The sequence below is a fragment of the Nicotiana tabacum genome, chromosome 22 (assembly GCF_000715075.1).
Source record: "Nicotiana tabacum cultivar K326 chromosome 22, ASM71507v2, whole genome shotgun sequence".
Classification (NCBI taxonomy): domain Eukaryota; kingdom Viridiplantae; phylum Streptophyta; class Magnoliopsida; order Solanales; family Solanaceae; genus Nicotiana; species Nicotiana tabacum.
Genome location: NC_134101.1, coordinates 162,808,803 through 162,814,309, shown reverse-complemented (window position 1 = coordinate 162,814,309; position 5,507 = coordinate 162,808,803). Strand labels below are relative to the sequence as shown.

Here is a 5,507-nt window from a genome sequence, read left to right as displayed (position 1 = left end):
GAAATGAGCCAACTTCTTGTTAAAAGAAAATGGGCCAGCTTGTATGGAGCTTTTGGGCTGCTGGAATTTATTATTAAAATGGGCCAAGAAATGAATTTCAATTGGCCCAATGCTAAATAGAAGAAAAGAGGTAATTTTGTTGTTCAAAGGTAAATGGGCCAACTTTTATCTTTGATTCAATAAGGCCCAAAGTTGATACAATCTTAGCTCTTTACTTAGTTTGAGTTCATGACCATTAACTACATAGTCACAATTATATAAACGCCCACTTTACAAAAATAGTCATTTTTGCAAATCCAGCAAAATGGCCAGCTTCACAAAGATATTATTACAGCATTCCTAGAAGCATATGTTGGCAGTGAAATTTCAGCAACTAAAACGAACTCATGCTATGTGTTATACACCTAAAGTTATTCATGGCATTGTTACTCGGATATAATAGCTTGAAAACATGCTTAAAAAATCCATAAACGACTTACATATCACATTCAAAAACTTACAACTCAATATTCAAGTATTATGAAGGACCATATTCACATTATCACATGCTTGATACATAACAATAACATACAAGCTCTTTTGTTGTCAAACTATTCATCACATCAAACGCATTTAAATGGTGCAACATGTTCAAGTTGTTCCCATTGCTGAAAATACGTACATTACGAGTCTTAAAGGATTACCTGGTAGCAAAAGAATAAACAGTAGTTCAGCAACTAAAGCAGCATAAAAACAGCAGCAAAATAGCAGCAAATCCGTGTTAAAACAACCCGAAACCTTAGAGAGGGAACCCAGAAACGAACTCTAAAGAGGACTTATACTTTTCTAAAAGTTTGCACTCTAAGATTCACTCCCAAAGCTCACCATTTCAGCTTACTTTTCATGTGTTCAACTGTTGATTTTTTTTTTGTTTTTGTGACAAAGCAATTATAAAAAATGCCCCCTGTGGAAGTGTGATGGAGTCCCCTCTATATATCAAAACAACCAGCTATTTCAAAAAATTAAAAATCAATCTTTTTGACAGATTTTTCTACAAAATCTGCTCTTAAATTCAAAAGGCAAGACATTCTAGTTCAAATCTTGTCAAGTATTTCAAACAAAATCTGCTCTCCACTATTCAAAGATAGACTTTATTCAAATAATGTCCAAATGTCTACATTTTTCTTACCAAACAATTTAATTTTTGAGTGTTGTACTCAAAGAGTCTTGAAGCAGTAAACAAACAACCAAACAAGTACCATATACTCTTAAGTATTTTTCATTACCTCACTTTTATCAATACAAAACTATTTTACTACTTCAACAAGTGCAAAAACAGAAAATTTAACATTTCAAACTTCAAAAACTAATGCTAAAATAATTAATAATAGACAAAAATAAAATCTGAAAATTAACAATAAAAATAAAAAAAAATCAGCCATGAAAAAGAATAGTATTTTACCATTTTACACATCAAAGGCCAAAAAAATGGTGGTATGCCAAAGAGGGTGTTCCGGGAGGTCGCCGGAATTAAGCCGGATTTTGGTCGCCGTATTTTTGGGGTAGAATTGACATCAATAGCTAGGTCTTGAGGAGCTCTATCCATTGATGTAGGTATTTTGGAGGTGGTAGTGGTTGGAGCTTCAAGAAATTGGGCAAAAAAGTGGCGGGAAAGTTTCCTAGATCTAAGATTCAAGGAGTTTGAGGGATATTTTTAGGATTTGGTTTGGAGATATGGAAAGAGGAAGTTGTGGAGATTACGTGGTGTGAATTTGGAGGTGTTTGGAGGTGGTCCGCCGGCGGCGACGATATCCGGCAGGCGGCGGTGGGCGGAGCTGGGGCGGCGTAAAGAGAGTGAAGAGAGAGAGAGAGAGAAGAGAGAAGAAGGAGAGGGAAAGAAGAGAGAGGAAATAAGGGGGAAATGGGGAAGTATTTGGGGATTTTAGGCTTTAAATACCTAGGATGAAGATCAAACTAGGACCATTGGATTAAATCAAGATGGGTGGATGAGATTGAATCTTGTCACTTAACCAAAACGACGTAGTTTCAAGACAAAACTACGTCGTTTTAAGCTCTTCTTGGCAGCCCCCTTTTGGACCGGGTTTGGGCTCTTTGGGCTCAAATTTTGGGCCAATTTTGGCACAATTTTAATTAAATTACACTAGCCCAAACCCCACCCCATTTATCAAACCATTACTCAACTCTTAAAACCTATACATACACAAATAAGAACAAACACACACATACATATTATATATATATATATATATATATATATATATATATATATATATATATATATATATATAAAGCGAAAATTAGGCATTTACATATATAATTTTTGTTATATTAGAAACCAATTGCCTTGGGCGGGAAAGCATAATTTCAAATATTCCGACCGAAGTCGGTCGAAATTTTTGAAAAATTTTAATAAAAAAATATTTTTGTAGATAATATACAAGTATGACTAGGTCTTGGTCAAATATTGACTAAGTTCCGACCGAAATCGGTCGGAATTTTTATTTTTTTGCCGTGGGACTACTATTTTTGTTGTCAGAAATATTTTCTTTGACTTTTGCGACCAATTTATTCAATTTTCAACCGATTTCGGTCATTTGTTTTTTCCGACCGACTTCGTTCGGTATTCCGTGGACGAATTTTGCCAGGTTTCTAGTAGTGACACACATCTCGAGTCACACATCTGCTGCTGAAGGTGTACATTAAAAAAACACTTAAAGTCATACTTCTCCAAAAGTCAAAATGTGTGACGCCTGTGGGATATAAACTGGTAATTAGAAGAATTGTTATTCAATATTAGGTCATATAAACAGATTAGAAGAAGTACTTTGCTCTTGTTAACCACCTCTCAAGGCTTTATTTTGGGCGTACAAGCTCGTGCAAAATCTCTCCTTGGTTGCATTAAAATGACTTGAACCCAATCCAGCCTACAGTCTACAGTAATAAGTAGTATTAAATAATATCACAAGTTGGAAGAATACTTGTTAAATATTGTAAGAGTGACATTCAAAAATGTTGGCTAGAAGGTTTCTAGACATTAAATTCTCTTCGTTGGTTCTAAATTCAACTCAAGATGTTTTGGCCATGCGAAACTAATTTATCAATTTTGTGATTTTCGAATTATTAGCTCTTTCTCATTCATCTGTCGTTTTAACTCTAATTATAGTCAAAATAAAGTTGTTTGGATTTAGTGGTTGCTATGTGTCTCCCGTTGATGTTAGCCATCTTAGATTAAGATATATACATAGTTGATATTTCTTTTTTGCTTCCCATATGGTGTTTGATATCTATACTGAAATACAATTAATCCAGATTTACGTTGCGCAAAGTTCATTAAGGAAAAAACACTCCCTATTAGTATTTTGCATTTTCTATTAATAATTTTTTTAATTGATATGACTTGAACCTGAAATCTCTAATTAATGATGGAGGGATTCTACCTATCCCATCACAAACCTTGGAGATAGTTGATTTCTCGTTTTGGCTTAACCACTTAAAAATATAAATAGATAGAAGAAACAATATATTAAAAGAAAAGTAATAGATGAGTGAGGGAAAAAAATAAAAAATTGAAAACTCGAGGAACAAAGTAGAAAAAATTGTCAAAAACTGAACTAATGAAAATTTGCAATATTTGGTTAGTTTAATTTTAATATTTAGAGAACTGTCTTATCCGGTTAAAATTGAATCAAATTGTCACGATCCGGAATTTCTACCTTTGGGATCGGGATGGCGCCTAACATTTTACTTCCTAGACAAGCCAACGTTAGATGTAGTTGTTAACCATTTTTAACAAACTTCAAATACGATGACAATAAAGAAACTGAATAGGCTGAAACAAGGTAAATAAACTAATAAGTGACAAAATCCAAATACAACCTCGAAACTGGTATCACGAATACATGAGTGATTAAAATACTACAAATAATGGTCTGAACTAAATATAACTGTCTGAAGAAAATAAACAGCTAAAAGTAATAGAAGGGGACTTAAAAGCTACGGACGTCATGCAACTGTACCTCAAAGTCTCCTCTGAATAGCTTGATCCGAGCAAGTCTGAGGAGTGCCGCTGGGACCAACTCCGGTATCTGCACAAGAAGTGCAGAGTGTAGTATGAGTACAACCAACCCTATGTACTATGCAAGTATCGAGCCTAAACTCGACGAAATATTGACGAGGCTAAGGCACTTACATTAACCTGTACGTAGCAGAAATAATAATAACAAAAAAAGAGAAGAATAAAAGTAAAGCGGGTAATTCATATCAACGAACTCAACCCCAACTAACAGAGAGTCTTGAATGACAAGTCATATAACTTATCTCAGCAACCGAGGCCAATCCAACAATCATAACAAATATAACTTTTATCAACATATTGCGGTGTGTAACCCGATTTCACAATATAAACTTTAAATAATATGTTACGATGCGCAATCCCAAAATATATTCATCTGCCAACATCATAGTTCGTCCTTATTCCGTCTTTTCAATTCATTTCCTTTCAATTTTCGTTGCGGCGTGCAACCCGTTGTAATACCCCTTTTCTACCCCCGCCAAAAGATATAAGATGTGTGTTATGTTATGGATTATGGTGGGTTAAAGAGTTTTCCAATTAAAGTGATAATTTTGAAATAGGAATTATTTTATTGTTTAGAGTCGCCACTTGGAATTGATTTTTAGGTGTTCCAAGCTACCTTTTATTTGAATCTCTATTCAAAGGAAGATTTGACTCTTTTATTATCGGTCCGCGAAAACAATTCTGTTGACCAGGGAAAAGGTGTAAGGCATTCCTCGAGTCCCGTGGTTCTAGCACAGTCGCTTTATTGACTTAAAACTTGGCTTGATTTACTTTGGACAAACTGTGATTTTTTTTAATATTTACCTATCGGTTTTTAATTAATAAAATTATTAAAGAAAATCTTAAATAATATTAAATTGTCCTAACCGCACCACGCAAGTAAATGTGCGACCGAGACAAATTTTATTAATTTTATCATTACCGTGCTACGTAAACGAATCTGCAATCATGACAAGGATTATTAGTACGCTATTATTCTTTAGAAGAATTACTACATTTGTGAAAATAAATTGTGAAATTTATTTAAAGTCGAAATATCGCGCTACGCAAGTGAATCCACGATTTATAGCAAGGGATCAACTAATTTAGGAATTAATTAAAGCTAATGGATATGATATGAGATTATTAAATTAAAGGTAGTTAATTAATTAGTAACCGAAATATGATTTTTATTGAAATTAATTGCTGGAAACATGACACTTTACTGTGACAACATAGGTACCACTTACCTATGTCAAAACAGAGTCTTTCGCAGCCACATGAAGCATATTGCCATTGTTTTTTATTTTACTCGTAAACAAGGGCAAAAACATTGCCTTCATGTCATGCATGTCTACACCGCAGACCAGATAGCAAATGTTCTGACCGAGTTTTGCCCAAGACTCGTCACCAGCGACAACTTATCAAGTTAGGTGTTGTTGAGACACCCCTT

General features: G+C 34.2%; 1 long non-coding RNA gene across 1 annotated transcript; it reads right to left on the bottom strand.

The window, feature by feature from the left end:
- Window positions 1–452: 452 nt before the first annotated feature.
- Window positions 453–1,895, bottom strand: LOC107783361 (uncharacterized). Its single transcript, XR_001647439.2, has 2 exons — window positions 1,442–1,895; window positions 453–683 (listed from the first exon to the last, which is right to left on the bottom strand). It is a non-coding gene; the product is annotated as an uncharacterized LOC107783361 (long non-coding RNA).
- Between the last annotated feature and the right edge of the window lie 3,612 nt (window positions 1,896–5,507).